The sequence below is a fragment of the Anolis carolinensis genome, chromosome 1, assembly GCF_035594765.1.
Source record: "Anolis carolinensis isolate JA03-04 chromosome 1, rAnoCar3.1.pri, whole genome shotgun sequence".
Classification (NCBI taxonomy): Eukaryota; Metazoa; Chordata; class Lepidosauria; order Squamata; family Dactyloidae; genus Anolis; species Anolis carolinensis.
In genome coordinates this window covers 52,025,889-52,035,534 of record NC_085841.1, presented here as the reverse complement: position 1 = coordinate 52,035,534, position 9,646 = coordinate 52,025,889, and the positions used below count along the sequence as shown (strand labels likewise).

General features: G+C 39.5%; 1 protein-coding gene across 1 annotated transcript in view; it reads right to left on the bottom strand.

Moving 5' to 3' along the window:
• Positions 1-926: 926 nt before the first annotated feature.
• Positions 927-9,646, bottom strand: part of LOC100562471 (microtubule cross-linking factor 3) — a 48,811-nt gene continuing 40,091 nt past the window's right edge. The window contains exon 9 of the mRNA XM_062974437.1: positions 927-8,477. The gene's annotated coding sequence lies outside the window, so the exon portion shown is untranslated. The remainder of the gene's footprint in view (positions 8,478-9,646) is intronic.

The following is a 9,646-nucleotide window of genomic DNA, read 5'->3' as shown; positions in this document are numbered from 1 at the left end:
AGGTCATAGGATCATATGGATAACCAGTGAGTTGACCAGAACAGTGTGCCTCTTAGCCATAATTGCATGTGACCTGAAACACAAGTCTTATGCTACAATCTCCATAATGTGAGGAAGAACACCCCTGATGACAAAAAGGGGATCCCATAAATTGCAGAACCCTCTTCTGTTTCACATAACAACTCAGATAGTGCATCGGAGGCTATGATATGTAAGTTTGCAATTACATTTCTGATCCCTTATAATATGCCCTGGGGCACCATATGCTGTGTCCTATTGTGTGCCATCCCATTGTGCTATCAGACCCATACAGCAACAGAAACCATAGAATAATGCGACTGCTATTCAATTGTTACCCTGCAGGCTCCGGTAGTGTAGCTATCTCTCTATTCCACTGCAAACGTATGTTTCCATTCAACCTTACGCAATTGTAAATTGCCATATAAGGATGTAACTTTCCTACAGGACGCTGACCACCACTGACATGACTGTAACTGTTGAGATAATGAAGAGATTGGCACCCAACTCCTCTGTGCTTAAGGATAGATAAAGGTAAAGGTTTCCCCCTGATCTTAAGTCCAGTCGTGTTCGACTCTAGGCGTTGGTGCTCATTTCCATTTCTAAACTGAAGACCCATTGTTGTCTGTAGAAACCTCCAGGGTCATGTGGCTAGCATGACTGCATGGAACGCCGTTACCTTCTCACCGGAGCAGTACCTATTGATCTACTCACATTTGCATGTTTTTGAACTGCTAGGTTGGCAGAAACTGGGGTTAACAGTTTCTCACCCTGCTCCCCAGATTCGAACCGCCAAGCTTTTGGTCAGCAAGTTCAGCAGCTCAGCGGTATTAACTCACTGCGCCACAGCAGGCTTAAGGATATGGAAGGCTTAATTAGCTGCTTAGACAGCACACATTATTCTCATACAGGTTTGTTAACCAGAGGTTAGTTTTATTTGAATGACAATGTAAAAAACACACACACACACATTTCTAAGACAGGGCAGAGTGGGAAGGCCTCCGTAAAGGTTTGGTGGGCTGAATAACAACACAGATATTTGCATCAAGATTTTACCAAGACACTCAGTGTGAAAGGGAAGAGGAATTCTCGTGAGGAACTACCACAAAAGTGGGTAATTTTTCAATGAGATTTAGGATTGTGCAATCCTAGTTGTGGTTACTCAAAAAGTATTACCCACTACCTTTAATAGGGTTAATACCCAAGTAATCATGCACAGTACTGAAACCTTTTGGATCAACCTTATTTGTGTTTACTTGGAAACAAATCCTGGCACTTACATGAAGAAAACGCGCAACAGCTTTAATAAACCACAGACGCTCTTTAAGCAGAAGGTAGAGAGATGGCATTTTGGATTTGCTCACTTCCCACCTAGAGGCACTGCTCCTGTGTCCTCTGAGAGGAGATTACTGTTGTTCAAATCATATAGAAATGTGTTAATGCCCTATAAATATTTATGTGTCTCTGTTCTCTCTCCAACCTTTCCCCTGGAGTCCTTTCCATGCCACTACCCTCAGCTCCTTTTCACAGATTCCTATGCTTACAGCAGCCAATTCAGAAATGTTTGGTCATGCAATGCAATACTGACATGGAGAGGTGGGAAAGTATGTTCTGCCAGTATAACGCGCACATCAACAAATGTCAGAGCTCCTTAGCATTGCCATAGTGCCACAAGCTGCCCATGATGGTCTTTTTTATTCCTGAGCATTTCCTCCAGAACCAATGAAGAGCTCTGTAAATCCCTAAAGACGTAAGCAGTTTTGTTTTACACAAACTTCATGGGCTGGAATCCATTCCATCAAATAGAAGTGAGCAGAAGTCCATGAAAGCTTATGCCAAATACCTTCTTCTCAGGACCCTTTCATACAGCCATATAACCCAGAATATCAAGGCAGATAATCTACAATATCTGCTTTGAACTGGTTTATCTGAGTCCATACTGCCAAATAATCCAGTTCAATGTGGATTTTATACAGCTGTGTGCCTTAGTCTCTTTGCTATTAGAAAATTGGCTTTTCTTTTTATTTGCAACAGACTAATACAGGTACTTTACCCCACCCCCCAAAATTCTTAATAACAGCCTATTACTGGAAGACAGCACAGAACATCATTTTGGAAGCCACACTACACAAATTTGGTCACAGTTGTCCTTTGTACACTGCTAACCTATTTCCTACCACTCATGATGCTTAAACAACCTGTACTAGACAAAGGTTTCTCTGCAATGCACTGAATAGTGTTTACAGTGGCAACTACATTTATTTTTCTGTAGGCATAAAATCAATACACCCAATAAGCTATCTACCATTTAAAATCCTGGTGGTCATCTCAATACTAATACCAATAGGGACACCGAGAGATTAATTCCTGAGGGAAGACGAAAACCTCATCTAACTTTGCCATTAACCTATTTAAAGTTAATCATCATGAAATGTTTATAATTAGATTTAGAAACAGCCATGAGTGACAACATTTTAAAATTATATGGTGTAATTGTGACTGGGGAAGGTGACACAAAACAAAAAACAATCTAAGCAGTCTAAGTTGATTGATTTAAAATGAATCAACCAACTCAGAAACGTTTATATGAGGCTGGCTAAATGATTGACTCCTACAAGAATACAATGTTTTCCACTGGAATGAGAACTCTATCTTTGCCAAAGAAAATGTGCCTATGTGGTTTTTTTAAACCCTTGAAGTGACCAGGTGTTACATGATGGGAGGAAGTTCACAAGGTATTGATTGCCTGTGATTGAATTTGTTTATGACAAAAGTCACCTGATAAATTCCTGCATGTCACATCACTGCTAGAAACACATGACATTTGTTATCTTAAACCACATCTACACTGATCACTCAGGTTGGTAAAGATGAGAATCAGCCTTACGGCAGACATACAACGCAAGGGACTGATCTGCAATAATGCAGGGCAAGACTACCTTAAAGTGGCCTTGTTCTGTGTTACCTAAAGTTGAGGGAAAATCTGAATTCTGCGATAGAATTAGGACCTTCCTCCAAATGGAACAAGACGCAATTGACTCCACAGTCCCCTTTCCCCCTGCCCCTCCCTATGTCGTGGTGGTTTCCAGACACAACATGGGTTCTGTTGTCAGCTGCTTGTTGTGAAGTCGGTTGGGATAATGAGAACTGGGAAGGAAGGGTGGCTAATGTCATGGCAAGTGACAGAGCACAAAAAAGATTTATGTCGCAGCCAAGATCATTGCAACATGGAGGGGAAACAGTTAGGGTGGCTGCTGAGTGACACCAAATCTCATGGTGCCACTGGCTGGTGGGAGCTTCCTCCCGCCTCCACAGTAGCTGGGGGAGTCCCTGTGCGAACACTTCCCAGGCCCAATATGGTGTCCAGCACACTGGATCAGCCCTGAAATATGTGTCAGTATACATCTGCCCTAAGCTTCAGGTCACTTAAAAAAAATCACGTCAGAATACTTTTAAAGAAAGAAGAACTTGCAGTTAGAGCATCATCCACACATAAGAAGAATTAACTAGGCTATACTCAATATTCTACTGATATGATACATAATTCCAGAATATCACCTCTGATAGAGTTCAAGCATTTGTGCTTTCTCTTCTAGCCTTACTAGGAAACAGGAAATAAATTCTTCGTCTCTTGAGAAAAGTCACCTTGTCTACTGGATAAATGGCAGAAACATCAACAGAATAGGAAATAGGAATAATCTACAGTGACTCATATTCCACACATTAATAATTTATAGCACTGTTAAAGTGCTACATACATTCACTTAAGATGAGAACACATGAAGCTGTTTAATTTCAGATTAGGCCATTAGTGTATACACCAGTATTGTCAAACCTGATGGTAAAGCTTAAATAAGTAACATAATGAGTTACCTAGAACAAGTCCACCATTTATTTTGGGATAATGAAAGGAGGACAAGTTACATTTCAAAAATAATGTGATGGATGAGAATATGATGGTTTTTTAAAAAAAATGGTGTAACAAGTAACATTTTCTAATTTAAAGGGTAAAGGTTTCCCCTTGACATTAAATCTAGTTGAGTTCAACTCTGGGGGGTGGTGCCCATTTCCATTTCTAAGCCGAAGAGCCAACGTTGTCCATAGACACTTCTTAGGTCATGTGGTCAGCATGACCGCATGGAGCGTCATTATTTTCTAGCTTAATGTGTAAATATTAAGGTGTAAGGAATAAAGTTTTCCAGTTTGGATATTACTTTCAAATGGCATTTTCAGACGAATTTTCCAGGTTTTACATCATCCTCTTATCAATCCAAATATCGCTTTTTTGTAATAATGGAAAAGAGGATAACTCAAATTGCAAAAATGGGATGGCCAATTACAATTCACTTTGAGGTAGGCTGTAATGTACTAATGCATTCTTGGAAGAAAAAAATCAGCATTCCAATCCAGAGTTCACTAGGATCTAGGGGGTGAATAATTTCCATCTCTAGGAAATAAAATGATTTAAAAATGCAGGTGGCAAGGGCTGAACCTGGCACTTATTACTGGGAAAACACGAATTCACCATCTGGTCTATGGCACCTCATTCACTACAATAAAAACAACTGAAAACATATTTTTCAAGCCTTTAAAAACTGGCCATGATTCTTTATTGGAAGATATAAGGGTATCAATTGCCTAGTTTTCCATAGTTATGTCTCTGGATGCCGGCCCTCACTCCCGACCCAACTTAAATTCATTTTGTAAAAAGTGTAGTTCCCCCTACATGGACATTTCTATGTTGTCAGAGAACAGGGAAATAAGCAGGGATGTTTTCAGCTATTTTCTTGTAGTGCAGCTATGGGAAAATAGCTGGATGAGTCCCCTGATCATTCTGCTACTCTCTGACACATCAAAATGGTCTAATGAAGGGTGGGGTTTTGTGAGGGGTGTCTCTCTGTAGTTGGGACAGAATGTTGGCCCTTACAATCACCAAAAATTGATCTGCAATGATTTAGGTCTAACACTGGAATTCATCAATAGGGAGCCAACCATAGTTTTAGTATTTGATGATGCAATTGATGACTCAGAGGTCAGTACGTAATCACACTAAACCCAGTAGGGATTATTTCCAAGTACACATGCATGAGAATATGTCTGCTTCTCCGGGCATATTCCCCATTGCACCCAATGGATCTTAATTGTGAATAAAAGTGCATAGGACTGTGCTGAGAAGTCTTTTTTAGATGTCACGAAAGTCACCAATACATTTCTCTGATTTAGGGTGTGATAATAAAGAGAAGACTATCAAGGAGGCCACCAACTAGATAATGCTAGAAATTACCTCACTTTTTTAGATATCAATAACTACAAGCAAGATGGGATACACCCCTGCTATAAATTCTGTTCTCTTGCCACTGTACAAATGAATACTATCTGAGCGTGAAGTTTTGGATAGTATTCATTTGTTTGAGAGAATGGGAAATGCAAAGCATGTTTTCTCTCTGGTGCTGAGTACATTTTGCAACAGTACCATAACTGCAGAAAAGAGATGAAAGCAAAAATCAGCATTCTGAGATGTACAGCTTTTGGACCAGAAAGATAGGCTCAGCATGCCTACTAAAATGTCCTACCTTTCTAGCTGATTGGATGGAAGACTTGGGATGAGTGAAATATTTAACTATTAGGAGGCAGAGCGTTTCTCTTTCCTCCTCCCACATTACTACTAGAAGAATAAATATACACAGAATGGCTAAAATCACATAGCTCATATGGCTTGCAGAATTTAGTTTTTGTTGAATCAAAACATGGTTTAGTGTGGCACAGACATTTTATTTATTCACCTATCTGTATTGATGTAACAATTGTCCCAATACTATTTGAGAAGAATATTCTAGAACAGTATTCTGAAATGACAGGAATTCAACCTCTTTGATTCTCTCTTTGCAACCTTAAAGAAAGGCCCACTAAATAGAGACACCCACTTTATTGTATGTTTTCAAGTCATTTCCAACATATGGCAGCCCTCATGTGAACCTAATCTAGCAAGACTTATTCAGAAGGGGACTGCCATTGCCTTGCTCTAAGTTTGAGAGAATATGACTTGCCCAAGGTTGCCCAGTGGGGTTCCAAAGCTTAGTGGAGATTCAAACCTTGGTTTCACGAGTCCTAATTCAACACCCAAACCACTATCCCATCCTCGGGTCTTCCTATGGATTTTCTAGAGAAATGGAAATTTATGAAGAGGAAGACAGTCCTTCCTCTTCATAACCTGACAGCTAACAAGGAAACTTGCTAGGATCTTTATTTCTTCCAGATGATTGGAAAAGAAATAAGTCATACACAGCATACTAACAAACAATCCCAAAGAGACCGATGATGGCGGATACTTATGCCATCAGTCTAGGATTTGTGACACCAAAGTCATCCCTTTCTTGAAGTATCATTTGGATACTGTAAACAAACCTCATAGCTGAGAACCAATTCTTGGAAGCAGAATGTGTGCAGCTGCTCTGAACATCTAAGACTGACAGAGAAAGAACAGATTAACAGCAGATTACTGTACTTTGAACTATCAAAACAAACAAAAGTAGAAAGAACCAATTTTATTGTTTCAGAAGCGACTTGGGAACATAGTGCAAGTCACTTCTTGTGTGAGAGAATTGGCCATCTATAGAGATGTTGCCCAAGGGACAACCGGATGTGATAGCTGGGAGGCTTCTCTCATGTCCCTGCAAGCTAGAGCTGATAGACAGGAGCTCACCCCATCTCATGGATTCAAACCAGCAACCTCCAGGTCAGCAACCCAACTTTCAGGTCAGCAGTTCAGCCAGCACAAGGGTTTATCCCATTGCGCCACTGCGGCTCCATGAAAAACTTGGATCTGAAAGAACCAATTGAGACATAACAGACCATGCTTTATCAGATCCAAGTCCTGACTGAATGCGGACACACCAAGCTAGGAGAAACAATCTGAACCAACATCATACAGACTAGGTTAAGTAGTGACCATCTGACAAACATAATATTACTTGGGTGTGTATACACACACACACACATATGGAAGATGGAAAGGCCAGATAAAGACTGGTTTGGGTGACAAATTCAAATTTATTACATTTCACTCCTTTTTCAAGTGAGATATATATATATATATACTTGAAAAAGGAGTGAAATGTAAGAAATCTGAATCTGTCACCAAACCCACTCTTTATCTGGCCTTTCCATCTTCCAGATCTCCTTTAACTTCATGTCTGAATATGATTATAGTAGTTTCCTCACCTCAGCCCCTGTCTTTAAGAGCATTTGGCAATGACACAGGAGGTCTTAAGGGTTTTTCTTTAAGAATTTAGTTGTGTGCTAAGATATTGCCCTAAATCTTACTAGTTAGTCTCAAAGGGAGTTGGGTCATTGCTGGATGGTGAATCAACATAAAGTATATGTCACTGACTGAATTGATGTAGTCTAGACATAACTAACAGAATTAAAACCACTGTGAGGATATCTTTCATGTTCTTAGCACCCTCCCACCTTTTCCTGCTAAGAAATGTTGCCTAAACAAACTCAATGGAGTCCTCTCTGCGCTGTGTTGAATGGTAAGGCAGCCCATCATTTTTGGAATGTCTGTGCACTGGAAAAAGTTAAAGCAATTATAATAACAAATTCAGGTAACTTGTTTTGCCCATTTTGGCAAAATTGGGAAAGAAAGAATATAAGGTAGATAGAAGCATGATGCATCTATTAATTTAATATGCTTCTGATACATATTGTGCAACTGCATTTTTGTTGCTATCATAGCTACAAAAGTGTATTTGTTTGTTTTTATTTATCAAATACTAGACTTGTGAAACCTGTAAATGATACTGTAAATATAATGATCATCAGAGTGATAATCTTTTAAATCTTTGAAACATATCACAAAATGTTGCATGTGTGTTATGTATGAATATGTATATCGGCTTATAATTTCAGTGTCAATACTAGTATTGAATTTTCTCTTCTAAATACATACTGATACACTTTCTATTCCAACACATGCACCTACAAACATATGATCATGCATACAGCATTTGTATGTGCTGTTTGAGAGAAAATTCAGAATATTCAGAACGATACCATACAAAATTAGTTAGGGTACATGAATATTGGCATGTGTCATTCAAAGGAAAAGTAACGGTGAGTTATAAAAGGATATATACAGATGCAAGGGATATCTTTATCCAGTTGATAAAAACACTGAAGACTAAGGATGACCTGAGAATCAATACTCTTTCTCCAGCAAAAGATAAGGTTTCTATGGACCATCATGCAACTGCACAGAACTGGTTGAGGTCATGGAGCTAAGAGTCCTTATGATGAATGGAGCTTTCACAACTGCATTGAGTCCATTCTTGAGTTTGGAAAAAAACTATCCATTTCATAGCAAGCGGTGATAGAGGCTCATCTGAAAAGCATTTGTTTGTTGGCTCCGTTGGCTAATAGAAGCTTTTCCCATTTGAATGTTGAGCTGGCACAGATACCTTAAATATAAATATAAGCCACTTGAGTTAAGAAGACAGGACAAAGGACCTCAAAAAGCATTCTTGAAATATTTAGATAATAGAATGGGGGTATGTTGATCATCACCTATGGGTGGCTTCAGTCTACTAGAAAGCCCAGAAAATGTATTAGCATTCACACAGCAATTGCAGAAGAACTCTCAAGGAATAAGTAGCATTGCAAGTAGGCGCAAAATGCCTGGCAGGACTTGAAAGTTGCAGATAAGACAGATGACCTTCTTTCTGCACAACATGGGGTGCAATCAATACTTCTTCAAGGAAAGCACTGGGTATAGTGGCTGTCTGATGACGCTATTACTCACATGGATTGCCTATCAGTCAATTGCCAGGCTTCAACATTTGTAAACACACCTTATTGCTTACTGATGAAAACCTGTAGTATTGATAAATTGACCAAATGTAACAGAAATGCCCCCTCAACCTCTAGCGGTGAGCAAAAAAAAAAAAAAAAAGAAGAAGAAGAAGAAGAAGCAGCAGCAGCAGCAGCAGCAGCAGCAGCTTGAAACATTCTTTTTTATCCTTGGGGGGCACAGGAGGCTTCCAAACATGTTGAAAATGCCTGCATACACTTTTAGGGGATATTTTGGAGTATTTTTTTTTATCCCTGGGGAGCTGGGGGGTCACATGTGGTCTATGGTCTGCATTTCACCTGACGTATACAATGTAATATTGTCCAGAAATAAAAGGAATGGAGAAATGGGCCCGGGCTGTGGTGCAGGCGGGAGAGCAAGCCAGTGCAATTAACTGCAATGAATCACTCTGACCAGGAGGTCATGAGTTCGAGCCCCGCTCGGAGCCTATGTTTGTATGTCTTTGTTCTATGTTTAAAAAAAGGCATTGAATGTTTGCCTATATGTGTAATGTGATCCGCCCTGAGTCCCCTTCGGGGTGAGAAGGGCGGAATATAAATGCTGTAAATAAATAAATAAATAAATAAATAAATAATGTACTTTTGTTCAAAAAGTTAATAAATTGTCACCACAAGGGGGAAAATTTGGATATAACTGGCTAGGTAGTAATCACTTCTATACATCTCAGTTAGTGTTTGTTACATACCCTGTTCAGTTCTGGCCAAGTCAAATCTGATTACATTACCTTCCAAGCTCATCTGGAAAGAGTTAGACAAGCTG